Source organism: Tamandua tetradactyla, chromosome 8 (assembly GCF_023851605.1).
Source record: "Tamandua tetradactyla isolate mTamTet1 chromosome 8, mTamTet1.pri, whole genome shotgun sequence".
In the NCBI taxonomy this organism is placed as follows: Eukaryota; Metazoa; Chordata; class Mammalia; order Pilosa; family Myrmecophagidae; genus Tamandua; species Tamandua tetradactyla.
Window position 1 is genome coordinate 120,724,719 of NC_135334.1, and position 21,008 is coordinate 120,745,726.

Below are 21,008 nucleotides of genomic sequence, written 5' to 3' on the forward strand. Positions count from 1 at the left end.
AAGTTTCTATTGAAGTTTCATGCTCTCAAAACGTATGCCTTTACTTTCTCATAGTTTATGAACCAAGTCTGCAATTTCAAGTTAAGCATTAATCTTTTAACTCCTACATTCTAGGGTACACATATCCTTTCAAACCAGCACACCGGGTTTCCTGTTATACTGAGGGTTTAGCCTTTTGGCATCCCAGCTGCGTTGGAGAAGAGTTTCAAGTTAGATTCTGCACATTAGAACAGCCCTGGGATTTGTATTCTGGATCCCAAGCCCTGTGAAGCGGGGAAGACAGAAGTTTAGATGATCTAATTTGGCAAATGCCTCAGTGTGAAAGTCAGCATCAGAACTCCTTTAACCTCTCTTTACCCAGCCCCATGCATGAATATTCCTTAGTTTGATCTAACTACTGTATGTGTTCATGAAGATTTTTGTTTTATATACTCCTATGCACATTTTACCCTCTGCTTTGGGAAATATTACTTATAGATTTTTTTTGTATGCTATATGCTTGGGGTCACATTTCATTCCTTTTTCCATGTGACTATCCTGTGATTATAGCACCATTTGTTGAATTTTTGTTTTGTTTTTTTCTTTCTTCCTTTGCTTGCTTGTTTGTTTTTGGGAAGTCCATAGGCCGGCAATTGAACCCTGGTCTCAGCATGGCAGGTGGGAATTCTGCCATTCATCTGCCCTTGCACCCAGCTTTGGGTAATATTTGTATTTGTGTTATTTCTGGCGAGTTCCTCCTAGTGTCTGAGCACCATTCATTCAGTCAACCAATACTGAGCACTTACTGTATGCCACATACCATGCAAGTCTACTGTTATAAAAAGTGAACCACACAGGCAGGGTTCCTTAATGGCAATGCCTTCTACAGTGCTGTAATATAGGGGCCATTTATTGAAGAAATAAATAATTAATTAAAAACTTTTTTTCAATACTAAGAAGGATAAAGAAGGGTGTGTGTGTTTAAAGGGATCATACTTGTCCACTGTTTTAGGCTGTGTTTTTATATTAATATGTCTTGGGATATTTCCATATGAGCCTATGTGCATTCTCATATTAATTCCATTCTAGCTGTGTTCCACGTAATTGAACCACCCATCCATTTACATTTTGGGTGTTTACAGTTTTCGCTGTTAGAAAATAATAAATTTTTTTGAAAAGATATAACATTGTTGAAAACATTCATACAGAAAATACCCACAAACTCCATAGAGAGGAGTGTTGGGGGAAGGATCACTTGCATTTTACATTTGGTGGATATTATCGAATTGCCTTCCGGGAATGTTGCACGCTCACCAGCATTGATTATAATAACAACTTTTACACTTCTGTCAGTTTTATAACCGAAGCATGGCATCTCGTTGCTTTGGTTTGTATTTATTTTCATCACGAATGTTACTGCTCACCTTTGAGCGAGTTGCTCGGTGGAGTTGGGGCTCCCCGCGCGCGGGCGCGGGAGAAACCCCGCAGCGGCGCACTGACTCCTCCCGTCCAGCAGGGGGCAGGCGCCCGGGCCGCTCCCGCATGCGCAGTGCCCTCGGTGTCACTCAGCGCCGAGCCCCGTCGTCTGCGCTGGGCTCCTCAGTCGCTCGAGCCGACCGGGTGCTGGCCGTGGTGGCCGCCGAGGCGGCGCGTTCCGACCCGGACGGCCGTGGCCCGAGCCCCGCGGCATGACCCGGTGACCAAGTGCGAGGCCGAGCGGGAGGCAGCCGTGGCTGAGGTAAGCGCGGCGCGGAAGGGCGGCGGTGCGGCCTGGAGGGCCCGGCGGTCGCGGCTCGGGCCGCCCGGGAAGCGCAGCTCGGGTCGGGGCTCCGTGCGCCGGGGGAGGCGGCCGCGCGCGCCCCGGCCCGCCTGCTGTTGCCCTCCGCTTTGCCTCGCGTTGGTTTCCGCACCCGGCTCTCGTTCTTCACCTGGCCCGCCTGCCCTGCCAGAGCTGTTTGGTGCCCACCTTTTTCCCTCGCCGGGGCCGCCCTTTCGTTTCTCCCGGCACCTGGGGGCCTCTTTTCCCCGCAGGAACCAGCCTCCGCCGGGACGGCTCCCTTCCTGCTGCCACTCCTTCCTGCGGGCTTCGGGGATCGCTTTCCTCCCACCGGGATTTCTGGCGCCCCTGGGCTGTGCCGAGGCGAGTGGCATCCCGTGCGCGGCCAGGATGCCGTGGGCAGGACCTGGCACATCGTGCCCCACCCGCGAAGAGGACTGGCTGGGGTGGTGACCCTAGGCAGCTTGGCTCTGGTTACCGACTCGAAGCTCAGGCATTTAGAGCTTTTGAGACTCGAGTAACTAACTGATCGCTGTAATTCTTAGTTGGAAAGGGGTAATCTGGAAGGGCCCTTGATTTGTTAGAAGATACCGTCATGAAATGGAAATATGTTAATTTTAATTCTTCTAAGTCAGTTAAAATGCTCTAAGTTCTGAAACTGGACTTGGTTTGTAAACTTCAGAGCTCAGAGGCTATTCGAGGCAATAAAATATATGATTCAGTTTCCATCATTCCTCACTTCCTCGGATGTAAGCCTCCTGACCGCATGTGCTAGTATGAATAGACAAACTTGTCAGGCTGTGCTAGCTTTGCTAATTGAAGAATGAAAGGTCTGTGTAATCCAGATTTTGAAAAGTAATCAAGGGCAGGCAGCATGGCACAGTGGTTAAGAGCTCAGGCTCCGGAGAACAGGCTGTCATCCTCTGAATGCTAAGTTTTAGCATTTTCTAATTTTGTAACATTGGACAAGTTCTTTAGCTCTTTCTCTGTCTGTAAAAGGAGGATAAAAGTTTTGTCTCAGAGCGCTGTTATGAAGATTAAATGTTAACATGTGAAGTGCTTACAACAGAACCTGACGTGTAGTAAGTAGTAAAGTTTATTTAATTTTAATAATTATATTAATTATAACTCCCACAATTGAAGGCCACTGTTTTTTATTGGAAACCATTTTTAGAGGTGGTTAGCCGTAATGTAACCTTAGTTACAAGGAATTCTATAAGGAAAGGCAATACATCATGGATTTTCCTGTTTTTGGTAATATTTGGTACCTTTCTTTTTAGGAGCAATTCGGTTAAGTTCTGGTGAAGCAGTGGCCCCAAGAATTGAGCTCTGAGGGCTTCTCTAAAAAGGTTAGGAAAATAAGAGATTGTGACTTGAAGCATGGGACTAGGAGGATTGGCTATAGCCTGAAACACCCAGGAAAGATTATTCAGGCAAATTTTATGAATGAAAAATTCCAGGAACAGAAAAAGCATCTCATCCTGGCAGTAGATTGGGGTTAAAAGATTTTTTTTTTCAGTGACTCAGTGCTTGACTGCAAGACAGATGACTCCAGTGTTTTGCTGGGACAGGTTTGATATGTTTCCAGGAAAATGAATCTTGTTGGGCATTGTTGTGAAATTCATGTTTTGATCCAGGTATAGTATTTATGCCAGTTTGAATCTGTGGTGGACCCCAGAAAAGCCCTGCCCTTTAAACCTCATTCAGTATTGCTGGATAGGAGCATTTTGATCATTTCCATGGAGATGTGACCCACCCAATTGTGGGTGGTAAATTTTGATTAGATGATTTCCATGGAGGTGTGTCTCCACCCATTGAAGGTGAAGTTGCTTATTGGAATCCTTTAAAAGAAGAAACATTTTGGAGAGAGTCCCTTTTTTGGTAGAGCCACGAAAAAGCCAGCCGCCATGTTCGCCATGTACCCTTCCAGCTGAGAGAGAAAGGTTGAAGGTATCTGAGAGAGAAAGATACCTTCTTGAACCAAGGTATCTTTCCCTGGATGCCTTAAATTGGGCATTTCAATAGATTTGTTTTAATTGGGACATTTTCTCATCCTCAGAACTGTAAACTTGTAACTTATTAAATTCCCCTTTTTAAAAGCCATTCCGTTTCTGGTATATTGCATTCTGGCAGCTGGCAAACTAAAGCAAACTTATATATATAGAACATTCATTCATTAGTAGTAGAAGATTCTTTTCAGTCTACCCTCTTCAGGAAAGCTCAGTGTTAGGGGCTTTTAACCTCTTCATAGTAGTGAACTTCTCTTTGAAAGGAAAGGTGTTGATTTGAGTCCTTGGGTAATGGTTTTGAGACACTGATGTTTCTGTGCTTGAGTGTGAAAAGCTGTAATCTGGGAGGATTATTTCTGTGTTTCACAGGGGTGAGGCCAGGTGCCCAGGGTCATGAGCATTGCCAGTGCCTTGGCTGGAAGAGGGAAGGCTTAGCACACATTTCTAAAAGTGGGATAGGTAGAGTAATTGTATTCTTGAGATGTGTTTGTGTGTAGTAGGTGGTGGGAGAAGGGGTGGGTACAGAACTTTCAGTCTCTGAAAGTATTTAGCCATTTTTCACACCTTGAAAATTCCAACAAGAAACTAAATAATCAGAGGTCATCGCCATATAACTCAAAACCTGGATTCTGAATAGCATGTGTACCTGTGGAACTGGAAAGGATAGAGGCATTCATTTATTCACCAATAATATAACCATAAATAAGCATTTATGGCTATATTATTTGTGTTCCAGGCATGCTATTAGATCTGGAAATACTGAGCAAAAAAATCACAACCAATAGAGGAGACAGATGTAGAGATACTTAACAATATTATGTGGTAAGTGCTATTAACAAGAGTATGTAGAAGGTGATATGGAGGCTTACAGAGGAGGTTCTCTTTCTCTAAAGTATCACTTAATGTTTTAGGTTTTTTTCAGAAAAAAAGAACTGATAGGATATTCATACATTAAAAGGTTTACTATAGGAATTGGCTCACGCAATTGTGGGGATTGGCAAGTCCAAATTCTATAGGCTAGGCTGCAAGCTGGAAATTCCAGTCAAGGTGAAGGTGAAAAGCTGGCTGGTTGAAGAAAAGGCAAATATTCTTTCTGACTTCTAAAATCCTCAGTTCTTGCTTTAACACCTCCAACTGATTGGATAAGGAGATTCCCCTCATTGCTGAGGGCAGTCTCCTTTGTCAATTGATATCCAGTCAGCTGTAGATGCATCCAGTTGACAATGATGTGAATCTATTTGCAAAATACCCTCAAGTAACAATCAGGCCAGTGCTTGTTTGACTAAACAACTGGATACCATAACCTAGCTAAGCTGACATATGATATTAACCATTACTCTTAGTAAGGGGCTGTTTCTTTTTCCATTTTGCAAACTTTTCCATTTAAAACTTTTACCCATCATTTCTTTAAGAGAGTCTATTCTACTTCAAGAGCTTGCCATATCTCACAGTTTGTGTTTCTCAGACTTTGGTCAGATGTGTGAGAGCTCAGTAACTCTGGGTAGGCAAAGCTCAGAAGTGTTTACAGAGGCATCCCTGGGGGCATTCCTGAAATGGGGGATGAGCTTTGACAGATTAATGCCATAACTTCCTATTTTTCAAAGGAATAGTCCCAAGGCTCATTCTGCATAACTTCAGAGGAAGCCTCGTAGGACTGAGCCCCAGTTGCCAGCTCAGTGTGGTAACCAGCTCAGTGATGCACCCCAGCAATTTTCTTTTGTCCTTATCTCCTCTTCTCTTTGGTTTTCTGGGTTTACCTTCTTAATAAGCTGCTTGCACCCAAATCCTTTTCTCTGAGTTTGGCAAAACACAAACCAGGACAACTGGTATTAGATAGAAGTGGCCCTAGAAAGCAGATCCTGAGAATGGTATTGTGGAACTGAAATCACCCACTAGTCAGATGGCAGCAAGGACCCTTTTGCTGGTGGTAAGTGAAGTGTTTGTAACCCATGGTACTCTGTAATACCCCAGTTGTAAGACCCTTACCATATATGGATTGGAGTCAGGTAGAAGAGAAAGCATTTGCTCACATAGCAGCTCTAGCACAAAAGCAGTATGTGGACAATGTTTATGATAAGGATATTGGAGGAGTTGGTTGACTTTTGTTTTTCTCCCATAGAAGCCTCGAGGTAAGAGAATGCCAGGATCAGATCAGCTAGATACCAACTCAGGGCACTGAGAAAGAGGGCTCCGGGGCTGCATCTCCTGCAGCTGGAGGGTAGACTCTATTGGTGATCAGATCCAGAATTTAATTATAATTTTGGTAGAACTGCAAAGGGAGTTGAATGCACAGCCTTGACAGTTTGCCTCTGCTAAAGTTAGAGCCGTGATAGGGAAGAAGTCAGACCCTGAGACCCAGTATGGAGATATTTGGGTGGAGGCACGGAGAACTTTGAGCCCCTGGATTCCATTAGATCCTCAGGCCAGCAGAAGCATCCCCCTCTCCTTTGTAAAGGAGAGCAGCCTCTCCTAACCTGGTCACTGTGCAAAGACCTTAGCTGACACAGATGCCTTGCAAGATGAGGCTTGTCCTCTGCAAGTTTGGCCTCCACCTCCCCTCTGATCTCAGCATAGCCTAAGTGGGGAAGTAGCCTTTGTACTGAAAGTGTTACAGGATCAGGTTAATATGTACCAGTAGGAACTAGAGGAACATGTGTGGTAGTGGATCTTTACAGTGTCAGACCAAAAGAATGGATGGCCTTGCACTATAAAGCTGAATAGGGGAGAATTTATTGGCATGGTTCAGAATTTAATGAGCTATCAGGATAATTAGCGCTGATTCTAATATGCTGCTTAGCGGGCTCCTTAAAGCTTGGACATATCAATTCTCTATAGCAGTTATTCTCAACCAGAGGCTATTTTGCTGCCCAGAGCATATTTAACATTGTCTAGATATGTTTTTATTTTTATTTTTATTGATAAATCTTAACACACAAACATTCCATAAATGGTGTACAATCATTGGCTCACAGTATCATCACATAGTTATGTATCCATTACCATGATCATGTTTTAAAACATTTGTATTGCTCCAGAAAAAGAAATAAAAAGAAAAAAGAAAAAACTCGTATACATACCCCTTGTCCCTCCCTCTCATTGACCACTAGCATTTTCATCTACCCAATTTATTTTAACCTTTGTACCCCCTATTATTTATTTTTTACTCATCTGTCCATACCCTGGATAAAAGGAGCATCAAACACAAGGTTTTCATGATCACACATTGTAAAAGCTATATCATTATACAGTCATCTTCAAGAATTGAGGCTGCTGGAACACAGCTCAACAGTTTCAGGTACTTCCCTCTAGCCCTTCCAATATACAATGAACTAAAAAGGGATATCTATTTAATGCATAAGAATAACCTTCAGGATTAACTGTCAACTCTATTTGTAATCTCTTAGCCACTGAGACTTAATCTCGTTTCTCTCTTCCCTCTTTTGGACCAGAAGGGTTTCTCTGGCCCTTCACACTAGGTCCTGGCTCATCCTAGGATTTCTGTCCCATGTTGTCAGGGAGATTTATACCCCTGGGAGTTATATCCCGTGTAGGGGGGCAGGGCAGTGAGTTAACTTGCCACATTGGCTTAGAGAGGCCATATGTGAACAACAAAAGAGGTTCTTTGGGGATGACTCCGAGGCTTAATTTTAAGTAGGCTTAACCTATCCTTTTCAGGAGTAAGTTTCATTGGGGGTGAACCCCAAGATCGAGGGGTTGGCCTACTGATTTGGTTGTTCCCACTGCTTGCAAGAATATCAGGAATTCTCCAAATGGGGTAGTTTAATATTTCCTCCTTTCTCCCCAGTCCCCCGGGGAACCTTGCAAATGCTTCTTTATTCAATGCCAAAATTACTCTGGGATATATCAGGGTATCATGTTAACCTGGGCAAACCAACAGAATCTCATGCCCTATTCAAGATTCCATGTACTTATGGTATTCAACTAAACAGATCATACAAGTTAAATTAGGAAATGCACTACACAAAATATAAATTTTGCACCAAATAACATCTCTCCCTTAGGTCTCACATAGAAGTTGAAGTTTTAAAATATGAATATCATCCTTTATCCTGTATTCTGATTTACCTTAGTCCTGTCCAGATCAGCTTCATTCATATCTCTACTCAAAGTCAGATCCCTTTCTCAGCTTTTTAAACAGTTTCTGTATGGGGTACTGCTGACTTTCATTGCTTCAGAGCTCTAACTCTAAGTCTCAGATGTCACATAAATACCCAAAGTTTCTGGGAATGACCAGATTATAAACAGACAATCCAGTATCTCTGAATTTAGAAATAACAGTTACAGCTCCTGAATATGTGATTGCATGAGAGCTTACAATCCAGGACCCTTTACAATAGGCCCCAACCTAATAACCCAGGCTCTTGACTTCAGTTTACTGAGTTTTTATATTATAGTTAGTCCGTATGATTGAAGCATGATAATATTTGTCTTTTTGTTCCTGACATCTCATTCGTTGCATGCCTCACAACTTCATTCCTTCTCTTGGCCTCTCAGTAGTCCATTGTATGTGTACATCATAGTTCCCCCTTCTGTTCCTCAGTCATCGTACCCTCAGGGCACCTCCATCCATTGTGAATTGCAAGCACTGCCACAATAGACAACAGTATGCAAATGTCCATTTATCGCCCCACACTCAGTTTCTCCAGGTATATACTGAGCAACAGGGTTTCAAGATCATATGGCAATGCTATCTCTAGCCTCCTCTGGAAGCATCACACTGCCCTCCAAGAGGCTGCACCTTTCAGTTTCCCTGCTGATGGTGAATAGGTAAATTTCTTTCTCCACATTTTCTCTAACACTCTGTTCATTTTTAAACAGTCTACCATACTCTATCTGAAGACATTTCCTTTTCTTCCCCAGAGAAACCATACCCTTTCCCATGCCCCCTCCCCCGACCTGTTGACATTAGTTTTGGCATAATGCCTTTGTTACGTTCAGTAGAAGCATATTACAGTGTTACTGTTGACTTAGACCATAGCTTGCATTGATTGTACTTTTTCCCATATACCATCTAGTTTCAACACCTTTCAATATTGACATTCATTTGTTCTCCCTCCTGTACAAACATTTCTTTATTTGTACATTTAATTACCATCATTGTCTACTCTAGGCATTCCTGAATTATACCCTCACAGTCTTTACCCTTTATCTTTCCTTCTGGTTTGATACATGCCCCCAGCCCTTCTCCCTGTATCATACACTCAGCTTCATTCAGTTCTTATATTATTGTACTGCAATCAGGTAGTATTGTGCTGTTTCTGAATTTTTATAGTCCTTCCTGTGGCACAGTCTGTATTCCTTCAGTACCAATTGCCCAATCTCTACTTTATTTATATCTCCTGAGAACCTGTTCTTAACTTCAATCTCCAAGTGTACTCATTAATGTTAGTTCATATTAGTGAGACCATACAGTATTTGTCCTTTTGTTTTTGGCTGATTTCATTCAGCATAATGTCCTCAAGGTTCATCCATGTTGTTATATGCTTAATGGCTTTATTCTGTCTTACAACTGCACAGTATGTGTGTATATATATGTATACCACAGCTTGTTTAGCTACTCATCCACTGATGGATATTTGGGCTGTTTCCATCTCTCGGTAATCATAAATAGTGCTGCTATTATCATTGGTGTACAAATGTCCATTTGTGTCCTTGCCCTCAGGTCTTTTGTATATATACCTAGTAATGGGATTGCTGGATCGTATGGCAGTTCTATACTTAACTTCCTGAGGAACTGCCAAACTGCCTTCCAGAGTGGTTGTACCATTTTACATTGCCACCAGCAGTAGATGAATACCTCTTTCTCCACATCCTCTCCAGCACTTGTTTTCTGTTTTTTGTTTTGATAATGGCCATTCTGGTAGGTGTCAGTGGATATCTCTTTGTGGTTTTGAGTTGCATTTCCCTAATAGCCAGTGATGTTGAACATCTTTTCATGTGCCTTTTAGCCATTTGTATTTCATTTTCTGAGAAGCATCTGTTCTTTTCTTTTGCCCATTTTTTAATTAGGTTGTCTTTTTGTTGTTGAGTTGAAGAATCTCTTTATATATTTGGGATACCAAACCCTTATCTGATAGGTGGTTTCAAATATTGTCTCCCATTGCTTAGGCTGCCTTTTTACTTTGACAAAATCCTTTGATGCACAAAATTGTTTAATTTTGAGGAGTTCCCATTTATCTGTTTCTTTCTTCAGTGCTCGTGCTTTACAGTCTAGAAAACTGACTCCTATTACTAGTTTTATAAGCTATTTCCCTACATTTTCTTCTAAAAGTTTTATGATGTTAGCTCTAATGTTTAGGTCTTTGATCTATTTTGAGTTAATTTTTGTATAGGATGTGAGCTATGGATCCTCTTTCTTTCTTTTGCTTAAGGATATCCAGTTCTCCATTTACCACTGTTGAAGAGGCTGCTTTATCCCAGGTGGGTTGGCTTGACTGCCTTATCAAAGATCAATTGTCTATAGATGAGAGGGTCTGTGTATGAACACTATTTGATTCCATTGGTCAGTATGTCTGTATGTCAGTACCATGCTGTTTTGACCACTATAGCTTTGTATTATGCTTTAAAGTCAGATAGTGTGAGACCATCCATTTCATTTTTCTTTCTCAGGATATTTATAGTTTGGTACACCCTTCCCTTCCAAATAAATTTGGTTATTGGTTTTTCTATTTCTACAGAGTAAGTTGTTGAAATTTTAATTGGTGTTATATTGAATCTATAAATCAATTGGGGTAGAATTGACATCTTAACTATATTTAGTTTTCCAGTCCATGAACACAGTATGCCTTTCCATTTATTTAGGTCTTCCATGATTTCTTTTAGCAATTTCTTGTAGTTTTCTGTGTATAGGTCTTTTGTATCCTTAGTTAAATTTATTCCTAAGTATTTGATTCTTTTGGTTGCTGTTGTAAATGGAATTTTTTTCTTGATTTTCTCCTCACATTGCTCATTACTAGTATATAGTAACACTACTGATTTTAGGATATTTATCTGTACCCTGCCACTTTGCTGAACTCATTTATTAGCTCTAGTAGCTTTGCTATAGATTTTTTGGGATTTTTAACATATAGTATCATATCTGCAAATAGAGTTTTACTATTCCTTTCTAATTTGGATGCTTTTTGTTTTGTTTTCTTTTCTAATTGCTCTGGCTAGAACTGCTAGCACAATGTTGAATAACAGTGCTGACAATGAGCATCCTTGTCTTGTTTCAGATCTTAGAGGGAAAGCTTTTGGTCTTTCCTCATTGAGGATGTTGTTAGCTGTGCATTTTTCATATATTCTGTTTATCATGTTGAGGTAGTTCCCTTCTATTCCTAGCCTTCGAAGTGTTTTCATCAAAAAATGATGTTGACTTTTGTCATATGCCTTTTCTGCGTCAATTGAGATGATCTTGTGGTTTTTCTGGTTTGATTTGTTGATGTGGTGTATTACATTAATTGATTTTCTTATGACCCATTGTTGCACACCACTTAGTCATGGTGTATAATTCTTTAAATGCACTGCTGGATTCGATTTGCAAGTATTTTGTTGAGGATTTTTTCATCTATTATTCATTAGAGATATTGGTCTATAATTTTCCTTTCTTGTGGTAGCTTTGTCTGGCTTTGATATTAGGATGATGCTGGCTTTATAGAATGCGTTAGGTAGCTTTCTCTCTTCCAGTGTCTTTTCAAGAGTTTGAGCAGGATTGGTACTATTTTTTTTTAATGCTTGGTATTAATATGTGAAGCTGTTGGTCCTCGACTTTTCTTTTTTGGGCGCTTCTTGATTATTGATTCAGTCTCTTTACTTATGATTGGCTTATTGAGGTTGCCTATTTCTTCTCTAGCCAACGTTGATTGTTCATGCCTTTTTAGAAAGTTTTCCATTTCATCTACATTGTCTAGTTTATTAACATATAGTTGCTCATGGTATCCTCTCATTACCTCCTTTATTTCTGTGGGGTCAGTGGTTATGTCCTCTCATCCTTTTCTGATTTTATTTATTTGCATCTTCTCTCTTTTGCTCGCTTTTTTTTTTTGTCAACCTAGCTAAGGGCCCGTTGATTTTATTGATTTTCTGAAAGAACCAACTTCTGCTTTTGTTGATTTTTCTCAGTCGTTTTCACATTCTCAGTTTCATTTATTTCTACTCTAATCTTCATTATTTCTTTCCTTTTGTTTGCTTTGGGGTTAGTTTGCTGTTTTTTTCTCTGGTTCTTCCAAATGAACAATTAATTTCTTGATTTTTGTTGTTCTTTTTTAATATAGGCGTTTAAGGTATTAAATTTCCCTCTTAGCACATTGCCTTTGCTACATCCCATAAATTTTGATATGTTGAATTTTCATTTTCATTTGCCTCAAGATATTTATGATTTCTCTTGTAATTTCTTCCTTGACCCACTGGTTGTTTAAGAGTGTGTTGTTTAGCCTCCATATATTTGTGAATTTTCTTGCCCTCTATCTGTTAATTGAGTTCCAACTTCATTCCATTATGATCTTACAAAATGTTTTGTTTGATTTTAGTCTTTTTAAATTTATCAAGACTTACTTTGTGACCCAGCACTTGGTCTGTCCTTGAGTATGCTCCATGAGCACTTGAGAAAAATATGTATCCTACTGTTTGGGGTGTAATGTGCTGTAAGTGTCTATTAAGTCTAGTTAATTTATTGTATTATTCAAATTCTGTTTCTTTATTGATCCTCTTCTAAATGGTCTATCCATTGATGAGAACGGGGAATTGAAGTCTCCAACTATTATGGTAGAAGTGTCTGTTTCTCCCTTCAGTGTTTGCCTCATGTACTTTGGAGTGCTCTGGCTCAGTGCATAAATATTTATGATTATAATGTCTTCTTATTGAATTGTTCCTTTTACTAATACATAGTGTCCTTTGTCTCATTTAATTGTTTTACATTTGAAGTCTATTTTGTCACTTCTCTGATTGTTGTTTGTATGAACTATCTTTTCCCTACTTTTCACTTTCAACATATTTTTGTCCTTGGGTCTAAAATGAGTTTCCTGTAGACAGCATATAGATGGGTCCTGTTTTTTAATCCAGTCTGCCAGTTTATGTCTTTTGATTGGGGAATTTAATCCATTAACATTTAATGTTATTTCTGTAAAGGCAGTTCTTTCTTCTACCATTTTGCCTTTTGGATTTTATATGTCACATCTAATTTTTTTCTCTTTTTACCTTCGCTGTAGTCTTCTTTTCTTCAGTCTTCTCCAGACCTCTGTCACCTTCCTTTTCCTATCTGCCTGTAGTGCTCCATTTAGTATTTCTTGCAGAGTCAGTCTGTTGGTCACAGATTCTCTTAGTGATTGTTTGTCTGAAAATATTTTAATCTCCCCCTCATTTTTGAAGGACAATTTTGCTGGATATGGAATTCTTATTTGGCAGTTTTTCTCTTTTAGAATCTTAAATATATTATACCACTGCTTTTTTACCTCTATGGTTTCTGCTGAGAAATCCACACATAGTCTTATTGGGCTTCCCTTGTGCGCTGGTTTGAAAGGATTATGTACCCTAAAGCCATGTTTTAAATTCTGATCCGTCTTCTGTAGGCAGTCATTTCTTTTACTCCCTATTCAATGCTGTAGGCTGGAAACTTGATTAGATTATCTCCACGGGGATGTGATATACCCAGTTCTGGGTATTAACCTTTGATTAGAGGGAAATTTGACTCTACCCATTCTAGGTGGGTCTTCATTAGTTTACTGGAATCCTTTAGAAGAGGAGACATGTTAGGGAAAACTTTAGAGCCTCAAGAACCACAAGAGCCCACACAGCCAGAGGTCTTTGGAGATGAAGAAGGAACATGCCCCCAGGGGAGCTTCATGAAACAGGGAGTCTGGAGAGAAAGCTAGCAGACGTTGCCAGGTTTGCCATATGCTTTTCCAGTTGAAAGAGAAACACTGAACTTCATTGGCCTTCTTGAACCAAGGTATCTTTCCCTGGATGCCTTAGATTGAACATTTCTATAGTCTTGCTTTAATTTGAACATTATCATGGGCTTAGAACTGTAAACTTGCAACTTAATTCCCCCTTTTAAAAGCCATTCAATTTCTGGTATATTGTATTCTGGCAGCTAGCAAACTAGAATACCTTGTATGTGATGGATTACTTTTCTTTTGCTGCTTTCACAATTCTCTCTTTCTCTTTGACATCTGGCAATTTGATTAGTAAGTGTCTTGGAGTATGTCTATTTGATCTATTCTTTTTTGGGGTACACTGAACATCTTGGCTCTGTAATTTTATATCTTTCATAAGAGATGGGAAATTTTCAGTGATAATTTCCTCCATTAGTCTTTCTCTTCCTTTTTCCTTCTCTTCTTCTTCTGGGACACCCACAACACGTATATTTATGTGCTTCATGTTGTCATTCAGTTCCCTGAGATCCTGTTCATATTTTTCCATTCTTTTCCCTGTATTTTCTTTTATGTGTCAAATTTCTGATATCCAGTCCTCTGGTTCACTAATCCCTTCTTCTGCCTCTTCCAGTCTATTGTTATAGGTTTCCATTGTTTTATCATCTCTTCTATTGTGCCTTTCATTCTCATAAGTTATGTGACTTGTTTTTTCAAACTCTCAGTTTCTTCTTTTTGTTTGCCCAGTGTCTTCTTTGTATCCTCCCTCAACGCATTGATTTGATTTTTGATGAGATTTTCCATGTCTGTGCGAACATCCTGAATTAGCTGTTTCAACTCCTGTATCTCATTTGAAGTGTTGGTTTGTTCCTTTGACTGGGCCATGTCATTGATTTTCATAGTTTGACTCGTTGTGTTTTTGCTAGCATCTAGGCATTTGATTTCCTTAATTAGTTTATTTTGGAGGTTGTTTTAGTTTGCTAGCTACCGGAATGCAATATACCAGAAATGGAATGGCTTTTAAAAAGGGGAATTTAATGAGTTGCTAGTTTACAGTTCTAAGGCCAAGAAAATGTCCTATTAAAGCAAGGCTATAAAAATGTCCAATTAAAGGCATCCAAGGAAAGATACCTTGGTTCAAGAAGGCCCACGACGTTCAGCGTTTCTCTCCCAGCTGGAAGGGCACATGGCGAACCTGGTGGCATCTGCTGGCTTTCATGTGGCTCTACCAAAAGGGACTCTCTCCAAAATGTTTCCTCTTTTAAAGGATTCCAGCAAGCAACTGCACCTTCAGTGGGTGGAGACATACCTCCATGGAAATCATCTAATCAAAAGTTACCACCCACAATGTCACATCTTCATGGAAACAATCAAAATGCTCCCACCCAGCAATATTGAATGAGGATCAAAGGGCATGGCTTTTCTGGGGTCCACCACAGATTCAGACCAGCACAGAGGTTATTTTCACTCGTTTACCTAGAATTTTCTTGCTGAATGGCTTTGTCTCTATTTTTTCTTTGACATTCAATTCTATTTATTCTAGATCTTTTTTTTTGAGCTTTTTTTTTTATTAACAGAAAGAAAGAAAAAAAAAAGAAATTAACACAACATTTAGAAATCATACCGTTCTACATATGCACTCAGTAATTCTTAACATCATCACATAGATGCATGATCATCGTTTCTTAGTACATTTGCATCGGTTTAGAGGAACTAGCAACACAACAGAAAAAGATATAAAATGTTAATATAGAAAAAAGAAATAAAAGTGGTAATAATAGTAAAAAACAAAACAAAACAAAAAACCCTATAGCTCAGAGGCAGCTTCATTCAGTGTTTTAACATGATTACTTTACAATTAGGTATTATTGTGCTGTCCATTTTTGAGTTTTTGTATCTAGTCCTGTTGCACAGTCTGTATCCCTTCCGCTCCAATTACCCATTCTCTTACCCTGTTTCTAACTCCTGCTGGACTCTGTTACCAATGACATATTTCAAGTTTATTCTCGAATGTCCGTTCACATCAGTGGGACCATACAGTATTTGTCCTTTAGTTGTTTTTTTTTCATATTTTATATACGTTTAATGTTTACTTTTGACATTTTTTTTTAGAAATCATTCCATTCTACATAAGCAATCAGTAATTCTTAATATCATCACATAGGTGTATGGTCATCATTTCTTAGTACATATGCATCGATTTAGAGAAAGAAATAGCAAGACAACAGAAAAAGAAATAAAGTGATAACACAGAGAGAAAACAAAAATAAAAATAAAAAGTACAAAAATATATAAGAGAAAAAAAAGAAAAAAAAAAAACTATAGCTCAGATGCAGCTTCATTCAGCGTTCCAAGATAATTACATTACAATTAGGCAGTATTGTGCTGACCATTTTTTTTTTTTTTTTTTTAGAAATCATACCATTCTACATATGCAATCAGTAATTCTTAACATCATCACATAGATGCATGATCATCGTTTCTTAGTACATTTGCATCGGTTTAGAAGAACTAGCAATATAACCGAAAAAGATATAGAATGTTAATAGAGAGAAAAAAAATAAAAGTAATAATAATAAGAACAAAACAAAACAAAACAAAACAAAAACCTATAGCTCGGATGCAGCTTCATTCAGTATTTTAACATGATTACTTTACAATTAGGTATTATTGTGCTGTCTATTTTTGAGCTTTTTTATCTAGTCCTATTGCACAGTCTGTATTCCATCAGCTCCAATTACCCATTATCTTACCCTGTTTCTAACTCCTGCTGAATTCTGTTACCAATGACATATTCCAAGTTTATTCTCGAGTGTCGATTCACATCATTGGGACCATACAGTATTTGTCTTTTAGTTTTTGGCTAGACTCACTCAGCATAATGTTCTCTAGGTCCATCCATGTTACTACATGCTTCATAAGTTTATCCTGCCTTAAAGCTGCATAATATTCCATCGTACGTATATACCACAGTTTGTTTAGCCACTCGTCTGTTGATGGACATTTTGGCTGTTTCCATCTCTTTGCAATGGTAAATAACGCTGCTATAAACATTGGTGTGCAAATGTCCGTTTGAGTTTTTGCCCTTAATTCCTTTGAGTAGATTCCCAGCAATGGTATTGCTGGGTCGTATGGCAGTTCTATGTTCAGCTTTTTGAGGAACCGCCAAACTGCATTCCACAGTGGTTGCACCATTTGACATTCCCACCAACAGTGGATAAGTGTGCCTCTTTCACCGCATCCTCTCCAGCACTTGTCATTTTCTGTGTTGTTGATAATGGCCATTCTGGTGGGTGTGAGATGATATCTCATTGTGGTTTTGATGTGCATTTCTCTAATGGCCAGGGACATTGAGCATCCCTTCATGTGCCTCTTGGCCATCCGTATTTCCTCTTCTGGTAGGTGTCTGTTCAAGTCTTTTTCCCATTTTGTAATTGGGTTGGCTGTCTTTTTGTTGTTGAGTTGAACAATCTCTTTATAAATTCTGGATACTAGACCATTATCTGATATGTCATTTCCAAATATTATCTCCCATTGTGTAGGCTGTCTTTCTACTTTCTTGATGAAGTTCTTTGATGCACAAAAGTGTTTAATTTTGAGGAGCTCCCATTTATTTATTTCTTTCTTCAGTGCACTTGCTTTAGGTTTAAGGTCCATAGAACCACCTCCAGTTGTAAGATTCATATGATCTCTCCCTACATTTTCCTCTAACTGTTTTATGGTCTTAGACCTAATGCTTAGATCTTTGATCCATTTTGAGTTAACTTTTGTATAAGGTGTGAGAGGCGGGTCTTCTTTCATTTTTTTACATATGGATATCCAGTTCTCTAGGCACCATTTATTGAAGAGACTGTTCTGTCCCAGGTGAGTTGGCTTGACTGCCTTATCAAAGATCAAATGTCCATAGATGAGAGGGTCTATATCTGAGCACTCTATTCGATTTCATTGGTCGATATATCTATCTTTATGCCAATACCATGCTGTTTTGACCACTGTGGCTTCATAATATGCCTTAAAGTCCGGCATCGCGAGATCTCCAGCTTCGTTTTTTTTCCTCAAGATGTTTTTAGCAATTCGGGGCACGCTGCCCTTCCAGATAAATTTGCTTATTGGTTTTTCTATTTCTGAAAAATAAGTTGTTGGGATTTTGATTGGTATTGCATTGAATCTGTAGATCAGTTTAGGAAGGATTGACATCTTAATTATATTTAGTCTTCCAATCCATGAACACGGTATGCCCTTCCATCTATTTAGGTCTTCTGTGATTTCTTTTAGGAGTTTTTTGTAGTTTTCTTTATATAGGTTTTTTGTCTCTTTGGTTAAATTTATTCCTAGGTATTTTATTCTTTTAGTTGCGATTGTAAATGGGATTCGTTTCTTAATTTCCCCCTCAGCTTGTTCATTGCTAGTGTATAGAAATGCTACAAATTTTTGAATGTTGATCTTGTAATCTGCTACTTTGCTGTACTCATTTATTAGCTCTAGTAGTTTTGTTGTGGATTTTTCCGGGTTTTCGACGTATAGTATCATATCGTCTGCAAACAGTGATAGTTTTACTTCTTCCTTTCCAATTTTGATGTCTTGTATTTCTTTTTCTTGTCTAATTGCTCTGGCTAGAACCTCCAACACAATGTTGAATAATAGTGGTGATAGTGGACATCCTTGTCTTGTTCCTGATCTTAGGGGGAAGTTTTCAATTTTTCCCCATTGAAGATGATATTAGCTGTGGGTTTTTCATATATTCCCTCTATCATTTTAAGGAAGTTCCCTTGTATTCCTATCTTTTGAAGTGTTTTCAACAGGAAAGGATGTTGAATCTTGTCAAATGCCTTCTCTGCATCAATTGAGATGATCATGTGATTTTTCTGCTTTGATTTGTAGATGTGGTGTATTACATTAATTGATTTTCTTATGTTGAACCATCCTTGCATACCTGGGATGAATCCTACTTGGTCATGATGTATAATTCTTTTAATGTGTTGTTGGATACGATTTGCTAGAATTTTATTGAGGATTTTTGCATCTATATTCATTAGAGAGATTGGTCTGTAGTTTTCTTTTTTTGTAATATCTTTACCTGGTTTTGGTATGAGGGTGATGTTGGCTTCATAGAATGAATTAGGTAGCTTTCCCTCCACTTCGATTTTTTTGAAGAGTTTGAGGAGAGTTGGTACTAATTCCTTCTGGAATGTTTGATAGAATTCACATGTGAGGCCGTCTGGTCCTGGACTTTTCTTTTTAGGGAGCTTTTGAATGACTAATTCAATCTCTTTACTTGTGATTGGTTTGTTGAGATCATGTATTTCTTCTTGAATCAAAGTTGGTTGTTCATGTCTTTCCAGGAACCTGTCCATTTCATCTAAATTGTTGTATTTATTAGCGTAAAGTTGTTCATAGTATCCTGTTATTACCTTCTTTATTTCTGTGAGGTCAGTGGTTATGTCTCCTCTTCCATTTCTGATTTTATTTATTTGCATCCTCTCTCTTCTTCTTTTTGTCAATCTTGATAAGGGCCCATCAATCTTATTGATTTTCTCATAGAACCAACTTCTGGTCTTATTGATTTTCTCTATTGTTTTCATGTTTTCAATTTCATTTATTTCTGCTCTAATCTTTGTTATTTCTTTCCTTTTGCTTGCTTTGGGGTTAGTTTGCTGTTCTTTCTCCAGTTCTTCCAAGTGGACAGTTAATTCCTGAATTTTTGCCTTTTCTTTTTTTCTGATATAGGCATTCAGGGCAATAAATTTCCCTCCTAGCACTGCCTTTGCTGCGTCCCATACGTTTTGATATGTTGTGTTTTCGTTTTCATTCACCTCGAGGTATTTACTAATTTCTCTTGCAATTTCTTCTTTGACCCTCTGGTTGTTTAAGAGTGTTTTGTTGAGCCTCCATGTATTTGTGAATTTTCTGGCACTCCGCCTATTATTGATTTCCAACTTCATTCCTTCATGATCCGAGAAAGTGTTGTGTATGATTTCAATATTTTTAAATTTGTTAAGACTTGCTTTGTGACCCAGCATATGGTCTATCTTTGAGAATGATCCATGAGCACTTGAAAAAAAGGTGTATCCTGCTGTTGTGGGATGTAATGTCCTATAAATGTCTGTTAAGTCAAGCTCATTTATAGTAATATTCAGGTTCTCTATTTCTTTATTGATCCTCTGTGTAGATGTTCTGTCCATTGATGAGAGTGGTGAATTGAAGTCTCCAACTATTATGGTATATGTGTCTATTTCCCTTTTCAGTGTTTGCAGTGTATTCCTCATGTATTTTGGGGCATTCTGGTTCGGTGCGTAAATATTTATGATTGTTATGTCTTCTTGCTTAATTGTTCCTTTTAATAGTATATAGTGTCCTTCTTTGTCTCTTTTAACTGTTTTACATTTGAAGTCTAACTTGTTGGATATTAGTATAGCCACTCCTGCTCTTTTCTGGTTGTTATTTGCATGAAATATCTTTTCCCAACCTTTCACTTTCAACCTATGTTTATTTTTGGGTCTAAGATGTGTTTCCTGTAGAAAGCATATAGAAGGATCCTGTTTTTTAATCCATTCTGCCAGTCTATGTCTTTTGATTGGGGAATTCAGTCCATTAACATTTAGTGTTATTACTGTTTGGATAATATTTTCCTCTACCATTTTGTCTTTTGTATTATATATATCATATCTGATTTTCCTTCTTTCTACACTCTTCTCCATACCTCTCTCTTCTGTCTTTTCGTATCTGACTCTAGTACTCCCTTTAGTATTTCTTGCAGAGCTGGTCTTTTGGTCACAAATTTTCTCAGTGACTTTTTGTCTGAGAATGTTTTAATTTGTCCCTCATTTTTGAAGGACAATTTTGCTGGATATAGGAGTCTTGGTTGGCAGTTTTTCTCTTTTAGTAATTTAAATATGTCATCCCTCTGTCTTCTAACTTCCATGGTTTCTGCTGAGAAATCTACACATAGTCTTATTGGGTTTCCCTTGTATGTGACAGATTGTTTTTCTCTTGCTGCTTTCAAGATCCTCTCTTTCTCTTTGACCTCTGACATTCTAACTAGTAAGTGTTTTGGAGAACGCCTATTTGGATCTATTCTCTTTGGGGTACACTGCACTTCTTGGATGTGTAATTTTAGGTCTTTCATAAGAGTTGGGAAATTTTCAGTGGTAATTTCTTCCATTAGTTTTTCTCCTCCTTTTCCCTTCTCTTCTCCTTCTGGGATGCCCACAACACGTATATTTGTGCGGTTCATGTTGTCCTTGAGTTCCCTGATCCCCTGTTCAAATTTTTCCATTCTTTTCCCTATAGTTTCTGTTTCTTTTTGGAATTCAGATGTTCCATCCTCCAATTTACTAATTCTAGCTTCTTTCTCTTTAAATCTACCATTGTAGG

The 21,008-nt window shown here is 38.6% G+C and overlaps 1 protein-coding gene across 1 annotated transcript in view; it reads left to right on the forward strand.

The window, feature by feature from the left end:
* The first annotated feature begins 1,565 nt into the window (after positions 1-1,565).
* EXT2 (exostosin glycosyltransferase 2) overlaps positions 1,566-21,008 on the forward strand; it is a 249,891-nt gene continuing 230,448 nt past the window's right edge. The window contains exon 1 of the mRNA XM_077114465.1: positions 1,566-1,717. The gene's annotated coding sequence lies outside the window, so the exon portion shown is untranslated. The remainder of the gene's footprint in view (positions 1,718-21,008) is intronic.